Genomic DNA, 10,007 nt, shown 5'->3' with positions numbered 1-10,007 from the left:
CCTTCAGCATGCTTTCTCCTGTAGAAGGGCCAAAACATTCGCTTACTGAAATACATATCGTTTGCACTATAAATCACTATTATTTCATTTCCTCTTCATATCACCGTGGAAATTACGTATAGGTAGGTTACAGCATCTATAAAAATGGAGTGCAGATTATTTTTTATAAAAAGTTTTGATTTTTTATCTCTATCATTTTTTCTACATGTATTACTTGGCATTACAGAGTTAGGAAATTATCGGTAGATGCTAACATTAGTGGCTGAAAATTTGATGAGAAACAGTCAGAAAGCATAGCCTCACAAATTGTTTACTAATTGCAAAGAGAAAAATAGTACTTTACAGTGGAGAAGATTGGCAAACATTACCTTAATCAAGTGATCATTGTTCATAAAATTATGTACATACATTTCTACATATGTATATATGTGTGTGTGTGTCTATGTATATCGGGGCAAAATAAAAATGGAATTAAAAGTTGAAAAAAAACTAAAGTAACAATTTTTAAATCATCTATTTCATCTGTAAATCTTTTGGGGATTCATGTTATACAAACAGCTACTTAATTTTCCATTTCATCAGTATAAACAGACTCAGAAATATCTAAGAAGATGTAACAAGGGAGAAGGTGATATTTTGAAAGTAAGAAAGAACCGTACAAACCGATAGGAGTCTATTTTTTCTTAAATGTGGGTGTGAACATATATTAATGTATATCCCTTTATCCTGGTCTGCAAAACTTATGAATTCAGTGAGAGATCTGAACATAAGCGAATCTGATAGAATTTTCATACCAAGCAAACAATCAAAACCAAACTCAAACACCTCACTCTGACCCCGTTCGAGCCAACGGCGTGGATTCTCTCAGTATTCTTAGCTTTTACATCCAGTCCCAAAGAACACTCTGTAGGAGTTTCTCTGAGAAGCCATGCGAGACCATGTTCTGTCCCCATTGTCATATGCTCCCAAGTATAAAATGTTAAGTAAATGATTAACCCGCCAAAGAATTTTTTTAGAAAGGTAGGCCAACTAATGACTTCACAGATTTCGATCTTTCACGAGAAGCCAGAACTTGCCCATGTTCTGAAAAGATGGGGTACGGGGTGCGGGGAGGGGGGGTGGTTCCTTTTCCACGAGGACAGGCCCACGGCCCAGCCCCATCCATCCCAGCTCGGAGTCTAGGCTCCCGGCGCAGCCCAGGAGGCGGGAAAGGGGTTTCTCCTTCACGAACAGCTGTCTTCTCGCTGGCAAACAGGCCAGTGCCAGAAATTCTACCCGGATGGGGAAGGGAAGACAGGACAGGACACAGAAGAGAAGGGGGCTCAGGAAGAAAATAGAATCCCTAGAAAAAGTGAAAGATCGGGTCAAAATGGGTACCACTGGAAACCATTTCACAAAAAGTACATAGTTTTCAAAGCACCGAGAGCTTCCTAAAGCTCTGAAAAGACCGAGCCAGCATGGAGGTGTTCTCCCTCAGCACTGAGGCCTCTCGCTCGCCCAGCTGTAGAAAAGAGGAGGCGCCTCCCACTCAGAAGTCACAAAAGTGTGCGCGCTTGTGAGCGTGCCGCTGCTGGTTGGGTTTAATTTCTTTGTACTAAACAGAAACCGTTCTGGAAGGTTACTACCAAGGCCACGGACTCCCTGCCGGCACGCTTCCCAGGGCTCCTGTCATGTTGTGCTTTCGTTTCACGTGTTTATTTCTATCTGTCTGTCACACTTTCTTCTCCCTTTCTCCAGAACAGCTGATATGCCATTCCCGAGTTCCCGAACTAAATCTTATTCTATCCTGCATCGATCGGGGGAAAAAAACACAAATGTCATTTGGGGTCATCTTCTCAAGGTTGAGAAGCCTGAGCCACCCACCTGCTCCTGCTCATCAAAACTAAATCTGCCAAGTGCTGAGTTGCTTGAAAATGTCCTGTTAAGTCATTTAAAGATGCAGCTCTTTGTATGTCTAGCAAATCATAACCTTAATTTGAGACATACAGCTTGCCACAACCACAGAACTTTTCTTTATTAGAGTGCGAAATAAGCTCCCATCTGAAAATGTCATTATTCATACTTCATATTCCTATTTCCTTACCTAAAAGAACATTCTTTCACATAACCAACCATATACTCTTGCTTAAAGGATTTTTTTTTTTGAGGAATAACTGACGTAACAGTATATTAATTTCAGGCCTACGATGATTCTCTCTCTATATATTTTTTAATGCCTACGGCACCTGGTATTCCCAGGTTGGTCTCCCATCCAAGTACTAACGAAGCCCAACCCTGCTTAGCTTCAGAGATCAGAAGAGATCAGGCACGTTCAGGGTGGCGTGGCCATAGACTAATATTTGTATACAATTGCAATGATCACTACAATAAGTCCAGCTAACATCTATCGCCAACATAATCACAAAATGTTTTTCTCGTGATGAGAACTTTCAAGACCCACTTTCTTAGCTACTTGAATATGCAAAACATTATTATTAACTATAGTCACCATTCTATATATTACGTCCCCATGACTTATCCATTTTGTAATTGGAAATTTGTACTTTTTGACCCCCTTCTCCCATTTTGTATATTGATTTGTATCTTGTAACTTTACTGTATTAGTCCTAACAGTATTTTGATGGAGTCTTTAGAGTTTCCTGTATATAATATCATTTCATCTGCAAACAGCGAGTTTTACTTCTTCTTTTCCAATTCGGATACCTTTTCTTCTTATTGCCCAATTGCTCCGGCTAGGACTTCTAATATTATATTAAATAAAAGGGCATCCTTGTCTTGTTCCTGACTCTAGAGGAACTTTTAGTTTTACAACACTGAATATGTTAGCTGTGGGATTGTCATATATGGCCTTTATTATGCTGAGGTACGTTCTCTCTATACCCACTGTTTTTTGAATCATAAATGGATGCCAAATTTTGTCAAATGCTTTTTCTGCATCTATTGACTCATGATTTTTAGCCCTCATTTTATGAATGTGGCATATATCGTGTTGAATGATTTGCAGATATCGAACCATCCTCAAACCTCTGAAACAAATCCTACTCGATCGTGGTGTATAATCCTTTTAATGTATCGCTGAATTCGGTTTGCTGATATTTTGAGGATTTTTGCATCTTTGTTCACCATGATATTGGCCCGTAACTTTCTTTTCTTGTGGTATCCTTGCCAGAATCAATATCAGGGTGCTGCTGGGCTCATAAAGTGCATGCGGAAGTGTTTCCCACTTTATTTTTCGGAAGAGTTTGAGAAGGATTCGTATTAACTGTTCTTTGAGTTTTGGTAGAGTTCACCAATGAAGCGAGCCATCTGGTCCTGAACTTCTGTTTGTTGGGAGGTTTTTGATTACCGATTCAATCTCCTGACTCCCAATCATCAGTCTGTTCGCATTTTGTTTCTTCACGATTCAGTCTTTGTGGGTTGTATATTTCTAGGAATTTATTCATTCCTTCTAGATTGTCAAATTTGTTGGTGTATGATTGTGCATGACCCTTTGTATTTCTATGATATGTCTCCTCTTTCATTTCTAATTTTATTTGCATGCTATTTTTTCCTTGGTGAGTTTAGCTAAAGGTTTGTCGATTTGCATATCTTTTCAAAGAACTGCCTTTTAGTTTCATTAATTTTTTCTATTGTTTTCAGTCTCTTTTATTTCTGCTCTGATCTTTGTATGATCTTTTATAAAGGATATTTTAAAGTTACTTTTAAAAGTTTTTAAAGATCACTCGCATCTACAGTGCTTTATAACAGGTTTCTATCCTTCCTTCCTCAATGAGCGGCTGGAATTACCAGAATTAGCATTTTAATAATTTCAGGTCCTAGAACTAACCTCTATACCACATCACTGACACAATCATCCATTTTACTCTTTCATTGAGAGCGGATTTGCCAGTGTCTTCTCTGGGCATCTGCATGTAAACATTTGCCTTAAAAATCCGCATCCCTGCCTGCCAAATAATCTAGAGCACTAGATCAGTGTTACGCTACAACCTGGCTCTAAATAAATGCCATTGCAAATTATGCTTTTACCAGACTGTGGTTGCTAAAGTTTTTTTTTATCACGTTCTTCAAAATGAATTCCAAAGAATAATTTTATGAGTTTAACATTATTTACAAAGTTTTTCTTGTGTTTCTGGGGATTGTTGTGCACTTTGGCGAGTATCAGTCGGTCAGGTGAGCTCAGTTTGGTGAGTTTCTGCAAAGGCAGAAGCTGTGCAGGTGTCCTCCTGATGGTGGCCCTTTGTTGTGCACACGTAGTGTCTCAGCCTAACGAGGAGAGGCACAGCCTCCCACTGTGCGTCCCCTTGATTCAAACTAGATGGATAAGTCCATTTCTTTCGGTGTCAACCTCTTCATGAGAAATTAGGGATTCACTACACGATCCCTTAATCTAAACCTATGGGTCTAGATCTTGCATCTCTGACTACGACCCTGACTGCACAAGGCCACCTTGTTAACGGTCAACCTGGCTCCCTCTCTCCGAGGCCTCGCCGCTCCCAGCGGTCTCTCGCAACCCACCTCATAGAAGTTTCTTGTCACCTCCATGAGGCAGGCAGCATTGGCGATTGGATCCTCATTTTGCTAATATGGACCCTGAGCCTGAGTGTGACTTGCCCAAGGTGTCACAGCCGATGATAAGCAGGACCTTGTCACAAACCCCAACCCAGGTTTTACATTCGTAGTCTGGTGCCCATTCTACTACACAGGAATGTTCTTTGTAAAGTTTCAATCAACCACCATAAAATCGATTGTACAGGAACTTCTCATCCTCTACTACGCACTTGCATCAGATTAATCTGAACAGTATGACATGCAAGTATCATCGCTCCAAGACTTCTGTGCTGGATAGTTCATATTATCTCCCTCGGGAAATCGGACAGCCCGGAACTAACATTTTTGTGGATGGCAAACACTGTAACCCCAAGGCTCTGTGAAGAGCAGTTTGCTGGCTCGAAGCTTCCCCCCTCCAGGAGAAAGTCTTGGTGAAACAAGGGCATGATCTTAAATAAGATACACCAGAGGGGTGCAGTCCAGGGAAGAGGTACCAGGTCCCCGGGAACTTCCCTCTGGGAGGATCAAAGAAGTTGTGTTAGTTTCCTGAGGATGCAGTAAAAAAAAAAAAATTAGCACCACCTCAGTGGCTTAAAATCGCAGGAATTTATTCTCAGTTCTGAAGGCTAAAATTGGTGTCAGCAGGGCCATGCTCCCTCTGACGTCGCTAGAGGGGACCCTTCCTCACCTCTCCCAGCTCCTGACGGCTCCTGACGTGCCCTGGTTTGTGGCGGCATAACTCTACTCTCTGCCTCTGCCTTCACGTCGCCTTTGCCCTGCTGCTGTGTCCTCCCCTCTCCTCGTAAGGACGCTAGTTGTTGTATTTAGGGCCCGCCCCAAATCCGGGAGGATTTCATTCCAATATTAATTAAATCTGTAAAGACTCTAAGATTTTGACATCAGCAATAGAGAGAAGAAGCCGTCCTGAGAGGATTCAGAAATGAAGACGTGGAAACAAGCAAGTCCCGGACGCCCCGAGGAGAGAAGTCTCTGAGGGGAGCTGTGAAAAAGCTGGAAGGATGAGGTATCGGTCTGCGCAGGCCGCCATGACAAAATGCAGCAGACCAGTGGCTTCGACAACAGTTATTTTCTCACAGGCTATAAGTCCAAGATCAAGGTGCCATGAGGATTGCTTTCTGCTGAGAACTGTCTTCCTGGCATGTAGATGGCCACCCTGTCACTATGTCCTCAAATGCCCTTCTGTGCACCCACACTGAGAGAAAGAGGGTGAGTTCCCTGGTGTCTCCCCCCATAAGGACACCAGTCCTGTAAGATCAGGACCCCGCCCTCATGACATCATTCAACCCTCATTACTTCCCGAAGGCCCCTTCCCCACACGCGGCTGCACTGAGGCTTAGGGCTCTGACATATGGATTTGGAGGGGCACGAGTCAGCCCCTAACAGGTGATGTGGGCCAGACCAAGACGGGTCAAGACTACGAGCTGAGCCAAGGCGTACGACCTTGTTCTGTCAACATCGACCAGAAATCTTGAAAGTGGTTCTAAAATGTTTTCAAGAGAAGCACCATTCTTTTCCTTTTCCCAGTCTATAAATTAAGAGCTATTTTCTAGGGACCCTACTGGATGAATAGACTGACTACTGACTACATTCTAGAAGAATCTCCTGAATTTCTTGCTCTCTCTCTCTCTCTCTCTGATATACAGCCTCTGGAGCAATTATGTCACCAAAAGGTAGATAATTCTTTAGGGCCATTGTTTTTCATTCTGAAAGGGTTCATGATGAAGCAGAGTGGCCTCCATCGAGAGCACCAAGATCCTTCTAGATCTTAGGGAATACTGTCAAGCAGACACAAGACAGACTAAGACATGCCTGTGAGATAGGACCACTCACAGCCTAGCTGGCTTGCGACACAGGGAGTATTTGTGAGCGTTTTTCCCAAGGCCTGACTCTCATCCAGTTTCCAAAAGAAAGCCTGGGCTTTTTGTTTGTTTGTTTAACACCCTGCTCAGTAAAATGTGAATCTGAGGGCCAGAGCTGGCAGGGTACTGCCGAAACGATTCACTTCCGACTCCTTCACATCAGGCCCAGAGATACGCAGTGTCCAGCGTGAGATCCTGCAGCTCGTTATTGGAAAAGCTTGTAAGAAATGCATTTCTGAGGTCTGACCCGTGAGAAACCAGAACCGTTCCAACACGTAACCGGCATCATGCCGCCTTTGGTATTTGTCGGCCACAGTCCGAAGGTGGCGCGTCTCAGACACCGAGGTGCATGGCAGGCTCTGGGGAGCATGTCAGATGCAGACTCTGATTCAGTAGGTCCCGGGCGGGCCCAAGAGTCTGCTGTCCAACCAGTTCCCCCGGGACTGCTGATGCTGGTCTGAAGGCCCTACGTTGAGTAGCAGGGCTCCAAGTGCTTCATAAATATTAACTCTTTTATTCTCCAAAATAACCCTGTTCTGCTGTGTAGGTACTGTTACTGTTTTACAGAGGAGGAAAGTGAGGCACGGTTAAATGAGTTGGCTAAGTTCTCACATCAGGATGGGCCAGAGCCAGGATTTGCGCCCAGAGACCCAAACTCTAGGCTGCTCTTCACGACAGGTTTCCCCCGCTATCCGGAAGCAGAGCTCTCCCGGGAACCTTTCCTAAGCCGAAATGGAGTGAAGTGAAGAAGTCCTTACTGTTATTTTGTAGCAAACAATTTTTGTGCATTCCCGACCCCCCCAAAATAATCTACCAAATCATACCAAATAACCCATAAAACCTAGACGAACGCTAACGTTCAGGAAAAGCAGAGTCACTCCTGGTGCTCACAGTCACTCTGTCCTCGTAACCGCTCACAGCAGAACAAGTGCTGAATGCTATTTTCACTCTGCACCTCTTTTCCTCAGAGCAAAAGTCCTCTTCAGTTTTTTTTTTTTTTTTGGTCGGCGAAAAACAGGCACTAATGTAGGTGTAAAAGCAAGGTAGCCTAAAGTGAACGTTCGAGAAGTGAACGTTCTACCTTATCTACCTTATCCTTAGCTTCTGAACGCAACTCCAGATAATCTCCATGCGAGTCATTCGGATCGAATTTGAAATACGTAGCCATTCAAATAATCATCATGAAAACTATAAAAGAAAAAGGAGAGGAAGTGTTCGTGATCTGACGTTAAATAAAAATATCAGACTACAAGAAGCATCAGACCAGGCCAGCCCCTGAGTACCCGGCTCCAACTCATGACAGCAACAGCAGGAGAGCTTTTTCCTCCTTTTTCTTCCAAGAAACCGCCCCAAGGAAAATCGTGCTCTTGCCCCTAACCCCACAACAAACACTTAATAAGTGGAGTCGTGGTGGGAGAAAGGCTTGAGAGAGAATGAGTAGGTGGGAGGAAGCCGGCCCACAGCCTCCAGCGTCCACAGCATCCATGCATTCAACATAGATTTACTGAGAACTTATGTCGCACACCATCCTGGGCACTGGGATATAAAACAGACAAAAGCCCCCACCCTCATGAAGAACGCATTCCAGGGGAGAGGCCGACAGTCAAAAAATCAGAATAAAGAAGCGTCTCATATAGTGTCTTAGATGATAAGTGCTATGAAAAAATAATACAACCGGGGATCGGGGTGCTGGGGTGGGAAAGCAGATTGCAACGGTAATTAGGGTCATCGGGAAGTGGGGGACGTTGGCGAAAGGGCTCGAGTGAGGGAGTGAAGTATACACATCTGGGGAAGAACATTCCAGCAGATGGGCCGCCAGGTGCAAAGACCCTAAAATGGAAACACATCTGGGACGTTTAAGGAACAGCAGAGGCCACTGCCCCTGCGGCAGAGGACGTAGGAGAAGTCAGGGTGAGAGGTGGGTGAAGGGGCCTTGCAGTGCTCACAGGCCCTGATAAGGGCTTTACTCTTTACTCTGAAGGAAACAGAGTCACGGGGGTTTGGAGCAGAGAAGTGACACGATCTGACTGATGTATTCGACAGCCTACTGGCTGCCGCGTGGAGAACCGACTGAGAACGTGGATAGAAGCTTGGAGACCAGTTAAGAGGCAACTGCAATGATCGGTGAATGAGACTCAGGTGTGACAGTGGGCTGGTGAGAAGGGTAGTGAGTGCCTGGATATCGTGATTTCTTGAAGGCTTAGATGTCGAATGGGAGGGAAAGAGGGGGGTCGGGGATGCTTCCTGCACTTAGAAGAAGAAGGGCGCCCTTCGTCGACACGCAGAGGACTCCAAGGGAAGTTGACCCAAAGGAAAGGTCTAGAGTTCGGTCTCGGACATGTGAAGATGCAAGTGCAGAGGCACAGAACAGGCTACGAGTCGAATCCAGGGACGGATGCGGGAGGCGTTGCATGTGAAGCCATGAGACCAGATGACATCTCCAAGGGAGAGCCGAGTCGAGAACAACACGCGATCTAAGGCCCGAGCCCTGGACGCGTCAATGAGGAGAGAAGCAGGAGGCATCTGGGAAGGAGCGACCACTGAAGGTAGAAGGAAAACCAGAAGAGTGTGACGTCTTGGAAGTCAAGAGAAGAACATGTTTACTAGGGGAGGGAGGGAGGCATCGACTGTGTCACCTCCTCTGAGAGGCTGAGTCAGGTGAAGATGGAGAACCGAGCTTCGGATTCGGCAAGGTGGAGGCCACGGGCAACATTTTTTCTTCTTTTTTTAATCTACGGAAAGGATAGGAAAATCTTAATGACAAAAAGGACAGGGGCACAGTCCCTGGCACTGAACTTTTAGGGAGGGATAGAGGAAGAAGCAACAGTGCCTTGGGCATTTAAGAGACAGATCTGGGTATAAGTCAAGCGCGGATATCCTGTGTGTATATGTCTTTATTTTCTCATGACTCAACCGATTATGCTGCTAACTTACCGACTTTCGTTCTCTCTTCATCTCCGTCCTGAATGAAGCTTAATCTTTTAAGTGGACAAAAAAAAAAAAACCTGAATAAAGCTTAATCTTTTAAGTGGACAAAAAATAAATAAATAAAAGGTCACCTAACAGCTATTAAGCCAATCCCTCGTTTGAAACTGGGACTTAATTCATTACATGAAAGGGATGCTTGCAACATTCTTCTTCGACTTGTGAATGATCACCCCAACAAGAGATTCTTGCTTTTAATATTGTTGCCACGCCTTTGGAACGATATTGGGAAATGCACCCTGTCCTTTTCCCGTGTTCAGTCCAAAGAGGCCAGACTTGCACGTTCAAGGCCAAGCTCGCTCTGTCGCATACTCTGTCTCCCCTAAGATCATCACCTATCACCAGAATTCCTGCCAAGCTACCCATTGAGGGCTGTCTCTTTCCCTTTCACACACGGCCAGACGTGGAATGCAGAAGCGATGATATACTTAAACCCATCAGAATTTTATTTTTCAGAAATGGAAGATCTGCCTTGAAAATTCCTGAACAGAACCTTCTACCTAAGTAGCAATTACCAATTGCTTGTTTCTCCAGTTAAAACTAGAAGATAAAATACATTCCTAGAAAGTACCTAAGACTCTGTTTACACTGCTT

At 44.3% G+C, this 10,007-nt stretch overlaps 1 pseudogene; it reads right to left on the bottom strand.

The window, feature by feature from the left end:
• Positions 1–2,213: 2,213 nt before the first annotated feature.
• Positions 2,214–2,333, bottom strand: LOC120585663 (uncharacterized; annotated as a pseudogene).
• Positions 2,334–10,007: the final 7,674 nt, after the last annotated feature.

The sequence above is a fragment of the Pteropus medius genome, unplaced genomic scaffold, assembly GCF_902729225.1.
Source record: "Pteropus medius unplaced genomic scaffold, Ma_sr-lr_union100, whole genome shotgun sequence".
NCBI lineage: Eukaryota > Metazoa > Chordata > Mammalia > Chiroptera > Pteropodidae > Pteropus > Pteropus medius.
Note: the sequence above shows the minus strand (reverse complement) of the source record. Positions and strands in the feature narration are given on the sequence as shown.